Below are 20653 nucleotides of genomic sequence, written 5' to 3'. Positions count from 1 at the left end.
ATGTGTCTCAAGTGATTGTAGTATAAAGACACGTGTATTGGGAATTTCCAGCCACTAGTGAGTCAGTACTCATGGCTATAACTACGCTATAAAGACCACTTAAAGCAACTCTGTGAATAAGTCTTTGAAATGCATAAGTAATGGGATGGATATGTCCTGGAGAACAGATAAATCTATTATCATGTAATGGAAGGAATATGGCACACAACTGAGTGACCATGCAAGAAAGAGACTACTTAGGGAGGCCACCAAGAGACCTATGACTCCTCTGGAAGAGTTACAAGCTTCGGCAGCTGAGAAAGGAGAGACTGTGCTTGCTTTATGGGAGAGTGGTTGTAAAAAGCTCATATTAAATCTTGATTAGAGTTCACCAGAATACATGTGGGAGACTCAGAAGTCAAATGGAAGTCAACTGTTTGCTGTCTTGGCCATCAGACTAGATGCTATGTTTGGTGGACAGCAAATACTGCATATCCTTGCAAACAGCATCCCCAATGAGAAGCATGGTGGTGGCAGCATCATGTTTTTTTATAATAAAAAAAGAACTAAAAAGTAGGGCTGGGATTATTAAAGCTCATTTTATCAACCTGGTAGATTGTAATTTATGGAGCAGCTCACTAACTGCTCGCTTGCTAACTGCCACAAACCGCATGGACAACACGCAAAGACAGCAAGCATCTAAAAACAACAAGAAAAGAAACTTCTCCTGATGAGCCACTCCTGCTGCAGCCTATCTGGGGGATCTAAGCCACCCATTTACAATCATTCCCACAGAAATACCGTGTGCTACTTGCATTCACCATTCCTCTCAGATACAAATCCCACATGCAGTGTGGCAAAATAAAGGACTGAATTTTCCTCGCCCTTACCTGTTGCTTTTGAACAAACAAACAAATTATCACTGTGGATCCCTCAAACACATGCTGCAGTTCAATAATCACCTACAGTTTGGACTGTGTACAGGTTCATAATTGGGCAGGTCCACAAATGTTATGCATGGCTTATTCAGGCCATAATAAAAGGAGGCTCACGCAATGACATCAGGGTTGACTACGTCGTTTATTAAATCATACGAAGAAGGGACGGAAAAGGAAGGGGAGGTACCAGGTGCCGAGGGAGCCAAACTGACGTAAATAATTACATAATTAAGGGCTGAACCATTTAACCAAATCAGAGACCCAGGACTGTATAAATATTCACGCACTACCGAAAGTCAAAGACAAAACCCATAGGAGGGAAAAAATTTTTTAAAGAACGCAGTCAGCTCATAAGCAACCCCATGCAAAAAGATCAAAGCCAACGGGCCAACCCGCTATGCACAATGCAAGAACACAAACACCCAACAACACCCAAACCACAAAATATCCCCTTGGTTTCCTGTCTGACGGCAAAGCAGCTGGTATGAGGTGTAGGACATGGGACGAGTTGACAACCTGGCAGTAGTGTGCATGAACAGAACACATAGAGATGGAGTACTGTACATATATGGAATTAAGTCTTCCAAGTAGACTCCCACAGACTAATGTTAGTGAGACACCATTATATATGTATGTGCTATGCTCATACCTATCTGAGGTTACATTTTTTGGCAAGTATAATCGAGCCTTAAGTCTTAATTTCTCCTCATATCTGCTGTTGAATACGTACCAAGACCTGCTGCATGCCAAAACAAATCCCTTGTGTGTAATAGCCCACTTGGCAAATAATCTGATTCGTATATATAGGAAGCTATCAGGTAAAGTCTTAACAGATTTTCTTTAAGGAAGGTGCACGTTACAAAAGAAAAAAAAGCTGTTGTCAAAAGAGGATATTGTTTGTCTTAAACCTAGTGGATTTCAGCACAGAAAAAAAAACAGTGATCCCTTTCTTTACTAAAGCAAACTAAAATACTGGAAGCATTTTGTCTGTGTGCCCCATAGATGACGGAAAAAGCAAGCAACTTAATTCAGAACTCAAGCATTGAAGCACTCAGCAATCATGCATGCATCTGTCATTCAAAATTTAACAGCATTAGGAGGTTAAACTGTGTTGAATTTCCTAATGTCAGTAGCTTAGATGAACTGTAGAGGGACAACAGGCAGTGCTATGTTAAATAGCTCCAACTTTTCATTCCTATCACTGCCGGCCTTGCACATGAAACGAAAAGCCTGAGCATTTCTGACACCGAAGAGGCCCTTCTAGCCACACCTCAGAAAGCCTTTCCATTTTGAACATGTCAGCGCACCGCTGGCTCACCAAAATTGTAAACGCTTTTCACTTCAGGGTGCTAAAAGGAAGGGGAGTGCCAGTTGTATTTGGGCTCATTTACGACAAAAGAAACGAGAATCTGATGCCAAACACGCGGGACGGTTGATGAGTTGTAGGTAGCATGTGTTCTGTCCTGAAGACAGCTGAAGGCAAATCACACCATGGTGATAATATGCTCTTTTGTGGCATCCACTTATATTTCTACAAAATAGACGTAAAAAATGTTTCTGTCTGATCTGCCTTTACATACAAAAAAGCATTAGAAAGAATGATGCAGACACATTTAACACCTTTAGTGACAAAACATCTCCTGCTTTACTATGTTTTGCACGTTCTCTGAAAAAAAAATCATTTTAATGTCTACAGATTAAAAACAGTAAAAAGAGACAAAGTTGATGTCAGTAAATGTCTTGGGTGTTTTTTTTTGTCTCCTGCCAAAAAATCTAAAAAAAAAATTAAATTTACTCGAAAGTGAGACAAGAAAAAGAAAGAAACTGTCTCATCTGAGAAGCTGAAACCATCACACATTTTGCAAAACTATGTAAAAAAAAACAGTGAAGGATTTATAAAATATCAGCAAATTAAAGAGGCAATACAGTTTTGAGGTGTTCCTCATGAGTTTAGATCCAGACACTGCATTTCACACTGAACCTTGACCTTTCTTCTGGTTCTACTTGCGGCAACTTGTCATTAGCTTCAGCGTGACTTCCAAAATGAAGTTATTCATGAAACCTCCTCAGAGTACCCCCGATCCTCACTCATGGCTGCACATGTATGGATTAACGATAGTTTAATTGCTCTACGTATTCAAAAAGTCAAGATGCAATAGAGGAAGCAGAGAGCTCCCTTCACTCAGAGGACAAAAAGACTCTTGATAGAACTGAATTCGCAGAGGGAGATTATCTGCTTTCAAATAACATGTTAGCTTGACCTTTTGTAGCTAAAGAGCCCAAAGCTACAGCGGTGAAGTGAGCCACAGACCGGAATGTCATAAAGCCTTTTAATATCCTTGTCACAAACTTAAGGTCTTTCCCCAGCCTGCTCCCTCCTTGTGTTTTCGCTTGGCTGGATTTCAACACCGTGATGCAAGCTGTGCTGAAAAGGAAGAAGCTACCAAAATACTAATGCGATTTCTTGAAGTTTTTAAGAGAGTCTTGACTTGGCCTTTCATAATCAAACACCTTTGAGTGAATACAAACTGCTGCAGAAAGGATACGGAGACCCTAATCACTTTCTTCACTGTGTGCTCATTTTTCAGTTGCAGCCCCGCAGCCAGGATCAGTCACTGAACATTACAAGTATAGTTCAACATTCAACTACAAGTTTCGCAAGCAAGAAAGATGCTTTAATCTGATTCTGAACTCACCACAAGATCAGTCAAGATTTATACCATTCAGACTGAACATGATTACATCTGTATGTACAAATATGTAGCATGCGTAATTACCGGGCTTCAGTTCCACTCTGTGATATGATTTTAACATGCAGCGGTTGCATCGCGCAGATATTAGCATGTCTATGGAATTCATAAGTAATTCCGGCATTGAAAGCAAACACAAGGCTGTATGCAGGTTGTAACTACAAACAAATCTGATGAAAATTCAAGATAATTTTAAAGCGCAGACCCCTTGTCTTACAGAACAAGGAACTAGAATTGCTGGAAGTGGTCAAGTTATGCGGTTTCATTTGATATGTGCTACGCCTTGCTGCAGTAAATACTTTGAGAGCAATTCAGCCGGAAGAAGGGATGTGAATTTGGACGCCAAGTGTGTCCAGCAGGCTCCCAAGGTTAATTGCCTGTTTACACAAGAAGCCGCTCAGATATCTTTTTCACTTTCATATGCATCTGACAGAGCAGCTGTCAAGGTTTATGAGTTAGAATAGCAAAATAATTTGACATCTTTAATGAACATCTATAACTGTCTTATTTTGGGGCCCTGTATCACTGCTTACCTAACTGAATGGCAAAGTCCACCCTTAAAATTACATTTTGTGCTTTAGCGAGAGGCACAGGCAGTGGTGAAGCCATGTATGCTTGAAGATTCACCCACTTGATATGCGAACTCTGTGACTGCCAATGTGCTCCTTCCCACCCGGAGATCAATACATGACTGGGAGCAGAAGGCAAACTTTGCCTCAGGCAAGAGCATAATCAATAGCCATGTAGGTTCTCGCTAATTAAACTGCCACATTAATATATCTCTCACTGAAAGCTACCTCTGGACAAGACGAGTGGAGGAGAAGTTGGAAAGGGGAGATGATGAGATCAGATGGGTAAGGAAGGAGAAGAGAAACAGCTGAAGAGAAAGAAGTGGGCCTGAGGCCTGAGGGAGACATAGAAAAGGGACAATTAGGAAAAAATCATTATGAGCAATTAAAGAATCAAAATGCAGGTTCAGGACTTAAAAAGCAATAAAACGAAGACTATCCATGATACTTTAGAGGTCGACAAAGTTAATGATCAATTAGTTCTTTTCATGCAAATGTTTGCAATGCGTGTGTAGCATTTCTTTCTTCCTCACACCTGAGATGTTCACACTAAAAAACACCAACTTAGGTCATTTGGTATGTACACCAATCAGGTACAACATTATGACCACCTGCCTCATATTGTGTTGGTCCCCTTTATGCTGCTAAAATTCCTCTGACCCAGTGGGCCATGGACACAGGACCTCTGCTGATGTCCCGTGGTAGTAAATTCTGTGGGTCGTGTAGGCTGCAGCGTGGGCCTAGATCAGGCTTATCCTGGCACATTCCACAGATGCTCAATAAGACTTGGATCTAGGGAATGTGAACATCTTAGCTCTGTTGTGTTACCCAGGACACTCCTGAATTGTTCTTGTGACGGGTCGGGGTGCAATGTCCTGCTGAGGGTGGAAACTGGCATCAAGGAGTACTGCTACCATAAGGGGTTGTGGGGGTTGCTTGACCTGCAATGTTTAGGTGGGTGGTACAAGTCAAACATCCACATGAATTGCAGGACTTAAGGTTTCCCAGAAAAACATTGCATTATAACTTTACTTGTCAGTGGTCATACTGTTGTGGCTGACTGGTGTATAAGAATTACAGGTTGTTAAGAGTTAAATGTTGATACTGTGTCACTGATTACACCCAAACACCTGCTAATTTATACAAATTTCCAATCACCTTGTCATGTAGCTGCAGAGTAAAGCAGGATATCCTATAAATCAGGAGCCTCGGTTAATGTTCACATCGAATATCAGAATATCTTTGTGAATTTGACCAATGTGATTGTTACTTTTGGCAGACATGCTGGTTTGTGTATTTTTGAACATGCTGATCTCAAACAGTCTGTAGAGATAACTGAGGATGATGTAGAAAACACAAATGTCCATTGAGCAGTACTTCTGTAATTGATTAGAGTGATCAGATTGGTTTTGGGCTGACCAGACTCCCAATATGTTCGACCTTGAGGAGGATGGACAACAACAGAAGATCACATTTGGGGTTCGTAGGCACTACAGATGACTAGTAGAATTTTGGTTCACTTTTGAGCATTTACAGCATTCTTCATTAATGTTTTTCGACCCTGTTAAACAAGCCAACAAATAAAATTAATTCCTGTCACCAAGAACAGAAATGTGAGGCTGCAGTGGGCATAGTCTCACTAAAACTGAAATGCTGAAGATGGACAAACATCGCCTGGTCTGATGAATCTCCATTTCCACTGAGTCTACAGATGGTAGACTCAGATGTTTGTGTCAGCATGAATCTATGGAGCCATTCTGCCTTGTGTCAACAGTCCAGGCAGCTGGTTGTGGTGTAATGGCGTATGGAATGTTTTCTCGGAACATTCTGGGCCACAGAGTATTGTTGCCACCCATGTGCCTCCCTTTACAGACACACTTTACCATCTTTAAACAGCTGCTTTCGGCAGGATAACGCCAGCATGAACGTGCAGCAGACAGATCTACAGAAGGCTTCTGATGCAGTCTCGTTAACAGATTTCTAAATGACAAAGAAAGGTTTCCGATGTGGTGAAATCCGTGACCGCAAAAACTGAGGGAGTTTGGGAGCACTGCTGCAGGTGTTGGGTCAGTGTATCAGTATGTCCAGTACCTGAGTGGATCGAAGAAAGAAAGAAAGTTTGGTTCTGCTCCCAATATGTGTGCTCTCTTTCTGTTAGGGTGTGTTTCGATTAATTTCATTTTGGAACAGGTCAAATGAGTCTAGATCGATTTAGGCTGGGTCTGTCTGAGATCCCACCCAGGGGCTGTATAGGTCATTATTTAACAAGAATTTGTATACATCTCAAAACTGTCATACGTATTCTGAAACAATATTGATATATTCTGGGAATGATTAATATTTTGGACTTTTAAAAACTCTGTACAATATGTATTTTTCTACACATACTGGAACATGTGCTTTATCAGATTTTTCTGATAAAGCACATGTTTATAGCTAGAACAGTCATTTACAACATTAACAAAGTCTAGACTGTATTTCTGATTAATTTAATGTTATCTTCATTGAAAACAAAAATGCTTTTCCTTCAAAAATAAGGACATTTCTAAGTGACGCCAAACTTTTGAATGAAAACACCAAAAATATAGACTATATTGTGGTGTAGTCTAGTTTATGTTCTACATTTCTGAAATGGTTGCACGAGATTGGCTGCTGTATCCCTACACACTAAACCCAAAACCATCCAGAAGACATCCTCCAGATTTAAAAATACTGCTGGTGTCGGCTTAGCATATTGAAGAAATTTGCTTTCTTGAAGCATTTTAAGCTCTGATGACCTGCCTGGTCACTAAAAAATATGAGTAGGGTACAGATTTGATTACTTCATGCGAGCCCTCGGTCCCCATGGAGTAATTATGCACTTGCTTATGTACAGAATTTAGTTAACTTGGCCCCAAACAAGTCAGTGAGATGTTCTAGGCTGGAAGTATACTATAATGTCAACAGAAGGAAGCAGCTCAGTCCTTTAAAACCAAAGCTGCATGGAGTAAAGAGTGGATTTCAAACTTGACAAAGCCAAGTAAATTCCCTTAAGCTAGCTTAATTCTCTCTAAGGAATCAGTGAGAGCAATTGCACACTACTTTCATCACTACTTTGTCCAAAAGAATTAGTGAAAGTAAATACTTTGACTGGAGTTAATGACAGGTTTACTAGAACAGATGGAAAGTACAACTATGATGTTAGCCTTGATGTTTCATCTGCAGTTGATCCACATTGCATGGTATGTTTGATTTATTGTTTTTGCCTCACACTTCAGTGTTACGCATAGTATTGGCCTAAAAAGTGGGGAAAAGAGACTGAAATACAGAAAATATAAAGAACCTGTTGTAGGCTACAAACCTGCTTTATAAGGTTCCTGTTTCAGTTCAGAAAAGTGGTATTATGATGGATCTAGGTTGCTTTTGTTAACCTTGTAAACTGTATATGATGTTACTTGCACTATGATGTTCCTGCTATAAGATGAGATGAGAATCTTGGAGCTGGCAAATGGTAACTGATTAGTTGTAATGAAACAGCAGGTCAACGTGACCTGAGCTATAAATAAATGACATTGATGATTAGACTAATTGTAGAATGGTATAAAATGATTTTGTGTACTTTAGAGTAACTTTGGGACCCATCTACGCTATTATGACATTATTAAACTTTACAAAAATTACACTCTTGCTGTGTTGCTATGGCAGCAAGCATTACAACACTGACTACACGCATACAAGTAATGTGATGTGATAATATGCCGTGTGATAGTTTTTGCTGGCTAAGTCAGTATTAAAGCTGCTGCACGCCTTCATAAAAAACAAAAAACAAAACAGATCTGCCACAGATGCACTGCAGGTAAAAAATAGTAACACTTGGACATATCAGCAGCACCACAGATTGAACCACAGCAGCAGCTGATGTCCAAACAATCACCATATATCGAGCCGCGGACTCATCACAGCAGGCAGAGCATCTGCAGCTGTGCTCACAGTTAGCAGCTGGATACTGTCTGAGATCAGCCTTTGAAGATGAATAATGAGCAATAAATGCATTAGTGTCACATCATTTGTCCTTTCTGTAATATCTGCAGTGTGTCCATAACCGGCAGTGTCTTAGAACTGTACTGGAGCAACACACCAACAGTTCACATGGATCAGAAGAAATGTAAAGTACATGGCCAAAGAAGAGGGAAGTAAGAGGTAATGCACGTCATCCTGACCATTGAAGGAGTTGGTACTTTTGTTATAAACATGTAGTTTTCTTGGGTATCCCAACTCCAGAAAGTTATCACAGCATATACTCAGTTAACAATATGCTAACTTACATTATCACTCATCCAAGGTATGCGGCGGAGCCATGTGACGACTGGCGTTGGTCTGTCTGTCTGTCTGTCTGTCTGTTAGCAACATTACTCAAAAACCTACTCACGGATTTGGATGAAATTTTCAACTAAAGTCGGAAATAACACAAGAACCAACTGATTAGATTTTGGCAGGGATGAAGCTTACAGTCTGGATCCACGGATTTGTTAAAGATCTCCGTATCAGCATGCAGCACAGCGTCACTGTAACTATGACAACAAGTGAACGCTACGTCAGCTGACTCCTGATGATCTCATGATTTAGATCCTACTTTAAATCCACCGCTGCTGAATTATTGGGACTTATCCATCACAAATGAGTCAAGGAGCAACTGATTAAATTGTGGTCCCATCAATTCCTGCCGCCCGCTATACATTTAGGTCATGCAATTTGGTATACGACAAAATGTAGACATGCATAACGCACGCCTGTGCTCAGCGCAAGGTCATTTTGTTTGTGGGTATGTCTATATTAAATGGCCACATTCTATAGAGCAGTGATTTCTCATCATCAAAAACTAATGAAGAATTGTTGCGGGTTTTTTTGTTTGTTTGTTTTTTTAAATGCTGCATTTCTGACAATGCCAAATGGGGGAATAAACAGCCTTGGAGGAGTACTGCGCTCTCCGAGTGCTTTACTTATTTAGCTGTATTGAACATCAGTCCCAGACTGCAACATCCAGTAAAATTGACTATTTAATGATGGTTGATGCACTTCAAAAATAAAAACAGTATTGCGTATTATTTCGACTGAAGAACCTAAAAGAAAATAGAACCTAAAAGAATTTTTAGTTGAACTTGATGGCCTTGACTGGTGTTGGTTGCAGAATTCCTTTCACTACTTCTGTGTACATTTTTGAAGGAAGTTTTCATCTTGTACCAGTCAGTGCCTCGCTTTTTTCCCTTTGGTTTCCCATGATTTTTCCCTTCCCTGCTGTTTCTTGTCTTATCCTCTCTCCCCTGTTAATCTATCTGGTGGTATGTGTCCATGTGCTTGTGTTTCTGGGCGTGGCGACCTACTTTTCTTCCGCTGGCAATCATCAGACACACCTAAGTCTCACCATCCCATCAAGCATATAGAAGCACATAAACCATATTCAACCCTCCAACCCTGTGAGACCAGATTGTTCTGCTTCCTCCTTGGTATCATTTCGTCCAAATCTGCTCCATGTTTTCTTCTTTGCTTTGCTGGTTTGCTCAAGACTTATTCTGCTGAATCCTGCACCTCAGGTTCCTGCCATTAAATGTCCATTCTGGCAGACTTCCATCTAATTCACAAATGGGACATCCATCTACAGGTCTCTAAGCTTAGCATCCCTAGTAAGAAAACACTGCTGGTCAGCCTAAGACACTCAACTCACCGCCCATATCAAACTCAGCTTGTCCAGATTCCACATTCTCCTCCAAGTAGAGCCCCATCAAGCCTTTTTTTTTTTACTCCCTTCAGACTGAAATAATAAAATATCGTTTGAAATTTTGCCAACTGTGTCTTACTTCCTGCATTTGGGACCAGTGTAAAATTGGCTTTCACATGACAGTAGCGAAGTGGAAGTATAACCACGGGTAATCCTTACTGCATGACTGCCTCCAGGCCAAATCTTTCCACATTTTCAAATGAAATATGTAGCATTCCTGGCTGTCAAAGGCAATGCTCAGAGTGCAGGAAAAAGGGAATCAGAGATGGGAATCCGAATTTTTTTCAATTATGATTTGGGCCACTTCCGATACAGGTCTGATTTGTGGCAATGCAACCTCATTCTGAACATTGATGTTGGAATTCATATGACTTGAATCTGACAGCAAATATTGTGAACTATGAAACAAAAAAGATCAGACATGGGCAATAAATCAAAAATGAGTATTTTGCAGGGTGAGCATAGCCAAACTCTTAATTATAGCGCCACCATTAGGGCCAATTGTTTGTTTTCTGTCAAGCATTTGCACATCATTTGTAGCTACGGGGCCAAATTTTGTGTCGCCCTGTACTTCCAGGTCATAGCAAATTCCAAAAAGGCAGACAATGAAGAAAAGACCGGACCCACATGCATCAATCAATCTGGCACTTCAGTTTCTTGGTTTACACTTACTCCCATGCCACTTGGCTGTTTTTTTTATGATGTGTATTAGCAAAAAATCATCATCATGAACTTTTATGATCCAAGAGGCTTTCATGTAGAGCACATTAAACTAAAACAGTGTGTCAAATTACCATGTGGCCGACTGGGCTCGTATTTCTCGGGAAGGATTTGCACATCATTTTCAGTAATTGTGCTGAGTTTCATGTTTCTGGGTCATTCCAGCTCGAGCTCTGGTATGAGAAACAATACAATATTAATAATATTTAGCGGGGAAAAAACTTAGTAGGGTTCTCCTCCTCTGGACTTTAACCCATTGATGCACAACATGTGTGACAAAGCGACCCATATTCAATGGAATATGGTTATCTTTTGACCCATGTTGCACATCAAAAGGTTATAAATGACAATAACAATAACAAACCTAGGCTTTACTAAAAAGTTGTTGCTGTTTTTAAAGGATTTTTTTAAGTTTCTATGCATCTTTGCTCAGGTTTGAGTCTCGTAATCGAAAGTGAAGTTGACAGTTGTGAGCAACATAACATGTAACTTCATGACTTATATATAAGCTTAAACTGCATTATCATGCATCACTAGACAAGGAAAAAAAGGACCCATGTGTACTTGATGTTCACATGAAGAAAAATCCCAAGTGATGGCAGATAATGAAAGCAAGAGAAAGAAGACAGAAAAAAAAACAGAAAAAAGGGAGGACTAAGATTAAAAACTACGGAAACAGCAGTCTTGCTAACAAGGAGAGAATAAGTGCTACATGGAAGGCAAATGAGGGAGAAATGGGGAGTAGGCCAGGCAGAAAGAAAGGAAAAGGGGGAGATGTGTAGAGCAGGTGGGGCGATGGAGGAGGCATTAATATGTAATTTATTGGTGATGGATAGAATATGCGGACGGAGCAGAGTAGAGGTGAGGCGAAGCCAGCGTGCCGTGGAAGTCCCTTACGCTAGCAGTATGCGAGTTTCCATTTACGCACTTCATACATACTAATACATTCACACACACACACACACGCGCGCACACAGAAACCTCCATTCTTTCCAGTCATCCCTCTCGTATTCCAGTGCAAGGATGCAGGAGCTGGAGCTGATCTGAATCTTGGACTAAAAACTTCATTCGTCTTTAGCATGAGATGAAAAGACCGATGTCAGTCTGATGCCTGTGCATCATCTACGAAGCCAGAGCAAGGCAATTAGTCTGTCTTATCATAAAGACTGGAAGCAGGGGGAACAGCAAGCACATTTTTTTCCATCCAGAAATCTTCTACCATCACATCTAAACCTCACTTTTCAAAATGTTCTCATTTGTTTATTTCATTCACGAACAGGAATTCTCCTCTTGCTTCTGACACACGTTTCACCTACAGCTACGAAACTTGGCACACATCTGTAACACGCCAGGACACACAAAAAAGCGTCTTTCACAAATACCCAAAACCCAACAGGAAGTCAGCCATTTTGAATTATGTGTCATGTTTTAAACGATTTTGGATACATTTTTGGACATTTTCAAAAAGCATAAATTCAAACAGGGCAAGTCCGACAGTTTTGAAATTTGGTCAGGATGTACTCCAGGCATGGGTGATCAAAAGTTATCAAAATACTCCACAAAAGTCTGAGGGTGTGGAAATGGTGGCCCACAGAATTTCGACATTTCGCCATGAAACAGGACATAAAGCCTGCTGGACATGCTTGGCTTCGTTGACAAGCAAGGATGCGAGGACCCAACCAACACTGCTCGCAGCATTAATTATAAAATGTGTTTCACTGTATATTAGATTAATTTACAGATGCCTGTATCGTCATCCAAAGCACCAAAAAAAAAGCACAGAAACTGTAAAAATGATCATGTCTGATTAAACGCTCAGAAGAGAGGACAAAAAGAGGCAAACACAGGAAGAAAGAAGGGGGGAGAAGGCGACAGGCAAGGAGAGGAGGGAGCCGCTAATTGATTAGCTACAGAGAGAAAGTCAGAAGCTTCATTTGCCAAAGTGCTGCTGGAGGTGTAAAGCCTCACAGCCCCACCCTCCTGCTGCACAAAGGGATGGAGGCAAGACACAGGCAATTGATACACTCTGTTAGGCCTTATCAGGACCACTGTGATCAGCTGCACCTCCAGGCCTGTTCTCTGCAGTTCAACGCCACAGAGACAGCTTGGAAGTGTGTGCATGTGTGTGTGTGTGCATATATGTGTGTGTGTGTAGTCATGTTGTGGTTTCCATGACAAAAATCTATCATTTTCAAAGTAGGGATGTCCCAATCCCATCTTGGGGATCAGGATAGCAACCGATCAAAGCATTTTTGAGCTCCTTTATTGAATCTAAGCCCTATCTTTTGTTTACATCCGCTGTCACATAGGTGTTTTAAAGGGATGGATGGATGGATGGATGGATGGATGGATGGATGGATGGATGGATGGATGGATGGATGGATGGATGGATGGATGGATGGATGGATGGATGGATGGATGGATGGATGGATGGATGGATGGATGGATGGATGGATGGATGGATGGATTTATCGATGGATGGATGGATGGATGGATTTATGGATGGATGGATGGATGGATGGTCAAAACCAGCTTTTTTAAAATAACAACTATTAGCCAAAGTAAAGACCTGCTTTCCTCCCAAAGACTTTGAAAAAATGTATTACCACTCAGACTATTGTAATTTCTTGTATCTTGGTGTAGAGCAGTCGTATCTTCAAAGTTTGCAGCAGCTAGAAAATACAGCTAGTCATCTTCTAGAAGGAGAAAGGAAGTGTGACTGCTTTACATTAGTAGTGGCCTTTCTTCAGCGGTGTTTATAAGTCAACCTACATGAAGAATTAAAACTCATACATGCAACAGCCTATATAATACTCAAGTATAATCTGAACGTATTCAGCCCCTAACTAATATACCAGTACACCTTCAAAATCAGACAAATAAATTCTAAATCTCTTCAAGACCAAAAATGGAAAGTTATAAACCAAGCATGATAATGTTGAATCTTGTAAATGTACTGTTACCCATGTTTGCAAAAGGTCAGGATAAGACATTTTCGGGGCAATTGTCTGATCAGTTCAGCACAGGCTTGGATCATCTCAGACGAGCCAATTGCTACAGTAAGGTTAGGTTTACATGAAGGATAGGGCTGGGTTTCGGTTAAGTTTTCATGAAACAGACATGAGTTTCAAAGGAACTTTCAAGAATTTCAACCATGTTCCAATTCTGCTTATTGTATCTGAATCCTTTCCCTTGTAGAATAAGACCTGTTTCTATACAACAGCGCAGCAGGAAAAAACATTTTCGAATCCGTTTCATGTTGTTTTCAAGCTTCTCTTGATCATTTTAACGAGAGAACTGGTGGTTTTAATGGTGATTTGTGAACCAGTCATCAGACAGCATGACACTGGTGTGAACACAAACTGCTGCCATTAACAATGAAAGCTACACCGGGACATTCTACTGTGCTGAGAGGTTCTTGCACCACAAATTTGATCACCGCTCGGCAACATCCATTAACCCTGTCATGACTTCGCTTTCCTTTGGTTGTGTGGGAAAGCACTGTTTGCTCTTCACTGGGGAGAACATCAAGTACAAACAACACGTTAAAAAAATATTCACTCCATTAGTCTGTGAATATTAATTAAATAAAGCATTGGTGTTTTGCAAAGACAATATTCAACCTAACAGTGGAAGTGGGCTGCAGCTGACTACTTGTGGTTCTCAAGTTATCAAATAATCCACAGGTTTGACTTAAACATGCTGGATAGTGAATAATTGGGTGAATATATAATTAAGGGACCTTTGAAGTCCATGGGATATATCTTGCATACATTTTTATTGAAAGTAAAACAAAAAAACTAACATTTTTATGTTCATGTCTTTACAAATACCAGAATGATTTATTATGGAAGCAACCATTTACTAATAAAAAACGACTGGATGTCACTAAAATGTCAACTAAATAACCGTCTCAATTTAATAACAAGCACTTTCTACGTAATTAGCTAAACAATAATAAAATGAGCTTATTCAATCAATGTATTTTAACAACTTGAAACCAGATCCACAACAACACCAGCGACTGGAAAACATTCCTGCTCAGAAATAAATGTCTGAAGTGCTGGAAACACAACTTTGTGTGTGTGTGTGTATGTGTGTGTGTGTGTGTGTGTGTGTGTGTGTGTGTGTGTGTGTGTGTGTGTGTGTGTGTGTGTGTCTATGCACTCTGCATGAACTGACGAAGAGGTGTAAACATTAAAAGCTTTTTTCCCCCGTGTAAAATGACCTCCCATTTACTGATAAACATCAGCAATGGAACAGATAGGGGTGCTTGTGTGTGTGTGAGCATTTGGCTTCCTTTACACCACTGTGACAGGAGCTACATTATCATCCCCACCCACGCATTCCTCACAATAGCAACGTTAATATTAACACCTTATGTAATGTTGGCTTTGAGCTTCATTTCCCTCCCAGATAAATGAAAACTGCACACTACTGTTGTTATTTTTATGCGCTCTAAATGGCACACTTCAGAACCAGAAGATGCACACAACGCTGCTGAGCTGCTCCACTGTCACTCGTGTGACCTCAGAAAAGGAGGCAACCTTTGTGTCAACGATACAGCTTCAGCCTGTGCAGGTTTGTGGTATAAAACAGACACTACATGCTGAAAAGAGATCATATATCACAGTCAGTCTGCGACTTCATGTTCCTTGGGTAGATCAGACATTTGATACCAAGTGGAAATGAAGCCAAGAAGCTTTAAATGTGATTTACATTCATTACAAATGCCTTAAATCCAGATAGAGGCATGTGGACCAATGTTTGATGGGCTATGAGACAAAGTTTTATTGTCTTTACTCGCATACAAATCCATGCTCGCTCACTCCCACAGATCATTGAGAGGTCAAGCACATCAACATAGTTGGCCTAATTTCTTGAATATAATCTCTTGGAGCAGCAGCAAACACCCACAGACATGTAGTTGGTATTTTTACACTACTTTTCTCGTCCACTTACAAGACTCTGTTCTATAGATGCACAGTAAGTTGTATCTACATTTTCTGCTCAGACACACTATTGTCAAGCATGTACACCGTTGTCCCTTGTAATGTAGTCTGCATGGATACGAACGCTGTGTTTGATACCATCTAATATACTGGCAGTGCTTACTGATTTGATCAAAAGGTAGCATGAATGTAAAATGCAAAAAACAAACAACCCCTTTTTGCCTTCAGAACTGCCTTAATTCTTCGTGGCATACTTTCAACAAAGTGTTGGAAACATTCCTCAGAGAGTTTGGTTCATACTGACATGATAGCATCACAAAGTTGAGGCAGATTTGTCAGCTGCACACCCGTGATGCCAACTCCTGTTCCACCACATCCCAAAGGTTCTATTGGATAGAAATGTGGTGCCTCTGGAGGCCATTGGAGTACAATGAACTCATTGTCATGTTGAAGAAACCAGTTTGAGATGATCTGAGCTTTGTGGCATGGAGCATTATCCTGCTGGAAGTAGCATCAGAAAATGGTACACTGCGGTCATAAAGGGATGGACGTGGTTAGCAACAGTACTCAGGGAGGCTGTGCATTTAAACAATGCTCAGTTGGTACTAAGGGGTCCAAATTGTGCCAAGAAAATATCCCCCACACCATTAATACCACCAGCAGCCTGAACCATTGATACAAGGCCAGATGAATCCATGCTTTCATGATGTTGACGCCAAATTCTGACCCTGACATCTGAATGTTGCAGCTGAAATTGAGACTCATCAGACCAGGCAACGTTTTTCCAGTCTTCTGTTGTCCAATTTTGGTGATCCTGGGTGAACTGTAGCCTCAATTTTCTGCTCTGAGCTGACAGGAGTGGCACCTGGTGTGGTCTTCTGTTGCTGTAGTCCATCTTCTTCAAGGTTGGACATGTTGTGAATTCAGTATTCTGCATTCCTTGGTTGCAACGAGCGGATATTTGAGTAACTGTTGCCTTTCTATCATCTCCAACCAGTCTGCCTATTCTCCTCTGACCTCTCACATCAACAAGGCATTTTGGCCCACAAAACTGCCACTCACTGGATATTTCCTCTTCTTACCATTCCCTGTAAACCCTAGAAATGGTTGTCAGTGAAAATCCCAGTAGATCAGCAGTTTCTGAAATACTCAGGCCAGCCCGTCTGACACCAATAACCATGCCACGTTCAACATCACTAAAACCTCATTTCTTCCCCATTCTGATGCTCGGTTTGAACTTCAGCAAGTTGTCTTGGCCACATCTTCATGCTTAAATGCATTGAGTTGACAACAAACAAAAACAATAAAAACAGCAACAGTAGTTTCAGCAAATCGTCAAAAGTGACACCTGTTCATTTCTAAATGGCAAAGCCCACTAGCAGCAAATGTATCTATGGAGAAGATAGTTATTGAAGCTCGATGGTTTGTAATAAAAATGCCCTTAACATTGGGGAGACTAGTGTTTGACTCTCATTTTGACCAATACATGTTGCTGTCTTTTAACCATGACCGTGCTTGTTTCCTTACCTTAATAAGAGTTCTTCCTATACTTGCACAAGACTGTATGTGGCATTGAGATCATGTTATGTCAAGTGCAACAGAGCATTTGCCATCAAAAAAAGGTCAGAATACTTTGCCTTTTCTCGTCTAATTTCTGCAACACATTGTGCGATGCTCACCAATAGGAGTACACTGAATACTTCAACGGAGAAAAAAAGAGAGGACCAAGGTTTTATTCAATTTCACTGAACTTGGAAGCTCAGAAGCATTGCACAAAATTAATCTCACCTCTGTACAGGTATGTCTGCCACTCACGCACACACTCGCCTTTTTTTCTACAGACTGGAAAAGAAATGGACAGATCCTCCTCCGCCATTCAGCAAATATGAATGTTGTTATCTCTGAAGCACTTGGTGCTGTCAGGTAGAACAATGTATTTGCTCCTTGTCATCTTCTTGGGGTCCAAAATCAATTTGTGAGCAATGCTTGCACGCAGATTGCAAATGGGTCCGACATCCTGTCAAAAATGACTGTCACTAGCAAATTGCAGATAGATTTGCAAGTCCCACAGTCCTCTCACATGTTTATGCATGTTACATATGTCTGGAAACAGGTGCTGATCATCTCTGGGATGACGGACAAAAAGCCAATTTGGTCAAAATCCAGCTTGTAGCCACATCTCATGAATTGCCGCATCGGATGCAATGACCATCCCAAAAATCTAATGACAAGACTGGATAGGGTTATGAAGCCACCCACTGGAAAAATGACGAAATCAGCAATGAAAATTAAGCTATACTCAAATAATTGAAGCCCAAATCATTATCGAAAAAATCCATAATTAAACCACTGAAGCACTGTACGGATTCTGTAAAAATCACTGCGGTGCATTGGTCCGACACCTTTTTTTTGTCAAAGGGGACTGATTTTTAAATAGGTAGATCCCAAAGACTTAACATTCAGCATTCACACAGCTGAATTCTTTTACTGCACTCAGCCCTGAGAGGATAAAAAAAAAGATGCTGACAGCTGTTTTTCAATGACAATGGAAATATTCTGCTAAGAGATGAGTGCATTGTATCTGGCCCTTAAAAAATGTCAGTGTGTCCGTAAGTCTAACACACACACACACACACACACACACGCAAACAAACTTGCAATGTCACATCTCCAGATCACAGTTTGCACAGTTTAAAGGTGCACTGTGGGATTATTATGGCTCCAAGTTATGTTGCCATATCTACACACAATAAGCTCACATTTAATATTCGATCACTCCAGCTAGCCCTCTTCCTATAAATTCTCTCCCTGAAGACTTCGATTCAACATTATAGACTGACTGCGTGGGCAAGCTCGCTGCAGCAGCACCAAAAAAAAAAGTTGCTTCTTGGTATTTTTTTCCAATGACAAAGTCAAGAAGCTCCTCCACAGCTTCCCTCTTCTTTCCGCTAAAAAAACCCTTGTCTCTTCCTCTACTTCTGTTGCAAAAAGTGATGTGCTGAGTGGTCATTTCACCCTGGCTTCTCTCCCAGAACACTGATTTGACTGATTGGATTCAGAGGCCAAAAATCAAAGGAGGGCTTCCTGTAGTTCTGCTGCAATGAGAGATGCTCGATTATAAGCTATTTGCGATGCTTTAGAACTGAAAGAGCATATTTAGGTCTCTTTTGTAATGTTTTGGTCATAATGTCAACAGCAATTTTCATCCTTCATTTGCTTAATTATGCTCCGTGTTTCCATAGTTGCAGAAATCCGAATGATATTCCCGGTGTATGGATGTACGCTTAACACAAAAAACCTGAAAAATAACCGCAGTGAATTCAAACTTATCTTAAGGAGGTCAAACATTTATGGACAAACTCTTACAGACATTCCTACACAAGGACAAATCTACATGGTCGAGGTTTGTCATAACACACATAAAACCATGGTGGACAGTGGTGAAGGTAAGAGACGAAACTTACAGTGGCAATAAGTTTACCTTACCTTCAACAACACTGGTTGAGCTAAATTCATGATTTTGAGTTACCTGTACCTCTAAAATGTGAACCTACTGTACCATTGTTTTTACTTAATTATCCATAATTTATCCAGTTCAGGTTTCAAAAGCAAATGTTTAATAGGTCAGCACCAATGAAATACAATTCTTATGATGCAATTTTATTATCTTAAAAAGCACCCCCACCTTTGGATGAGTAGCATGAAATTACCTTAGGAAAAGACAAGAAGAAATCCTAAATGCCTCAGTATAAGGCACCTTTACTGCCTTTTTGGTTCTTGAAGATGTTTCATCTCTCATTCCAGAAGTTTCCTCAATTCTTACTGTCTGGTTTGGAGTCCAGTGTATTTATTCTCAGCCCCAAATCACATGACACATGGCCCATTAACGACCCAGGAATCACATTCCTCAAGGTCTAAATGGCTGCCAGGTGACTGATGACTCACAGTGTTATTGGTGGTAGAACTGTCTGGGGAGGGATCTTAAGGCTGCACCTGATAATTGGCACTATGTCACCCAATCGGGGTGTTATCAGCACATTACATGGCCCATGATTAGAGCATATCATTCCAATATATATGGGCCAGTACAGAACTGCACCTTCTGCTTATAATGTTAGTAACTTTTGAATGCGATCATGCAAAGTCTGTGGTGGAGACATTACCCTGGAAACGTGTATTTTAGACCAAATGCTAATCTTTTTGTAAAACCAGGCCAAGAAGCTTTAGTGCCTAAACTTAACCAAACATTGCTAAAAAGCCGCTACTGGAAGCAAAGGTGAAAAAAAGACTTATGTCTAAATATAATACAATCACACTCAATTCCCCGAGGTGAGAACAAGGTAGAGGCCTGTATGTCTGAAAATAATTTGCAACCGGAAAGAGCTGTTTCAAGGCTAATTACAAAAAAAAATGGGTGTCTCACTTGGCTGATTCTATTGTCCCAACATTCAAACAACAAGAGACCATCATAAACATATTGACTCTTTCTCATTTAATGTGACTGTCATGCACAGTTGGGATGCTGTGACTTCAACAAAATCTATCTATAAACATCCAGACACACATGTGCTGTACAAACACCTGCAAAAGTGCTCAAAACCACCTTATTGGTGCCTTCGACTGCGGCAGGTGTCTTCAGGACTGCATTTTGCCATTATGACGCACATATACACCGATCAGGCATAAGATTATACCCACTCACCTAGTATTGTGTTGGTCTTCCATATGCTGCCAAAACAGCTCTGATCTCTCGAGGTATGGACTCGACTAGACCCCTGAAGGTGTGCTGTGGTATCCAGCACCAAGACGATAGCAGCAGATCCTTCAAGTCCTTGAAGTTGCGAGGCAGGGCCTCCATGGATCTGACTTGTTTGTCCAACGCATCTAACAGAGACTTGATTGGATCAAGATCTGGGTAATTTGGAGGCCGAGTCAACACCTCAAACTGGTTTTTGTGCTCCTCAAACTACTCCTGAACCATTTTTGCTTT

At 40.7% G+C, this 20653-nt stretch overlaps 1 protein-coding gene across 2 annotated transcripts in view; it reads right to left on the bottom strand.

Moving 5' to 3' along the window:
- rbfox1 (RNA binding fox-1 homolog 1) overlaps window positions 1-20653 on the bottom strand; it is a 275224-nt gene that overhangs the window by 214581 nt on the left and 39990 nt on the right. The gene's annotated exons all lie outside the window — the stretch shown is intronic.

This window comes from Acanthochromis polyacanthus, chromosome 21 (assembly GCF_021347895.1).
Source record: "Acanthochromis polyacanthus isolate Apoly-LR-REF ecotype Palm Island chromosome 21, KAUST_Apoly_ChrSc, whole genome shotgun sequence".
Lineage (NCBI taxonomy): Eukaryota > Metazoa > Chordata > Actinopteri > Pomacentridae > Acanthochromis > Acanthochromis polyacanthus.
The sequence above is the reverse complement of the archived record's forward strand: the minus strand, read 5'-3'. Positions and strand labels throughout refer to the sequence as shown.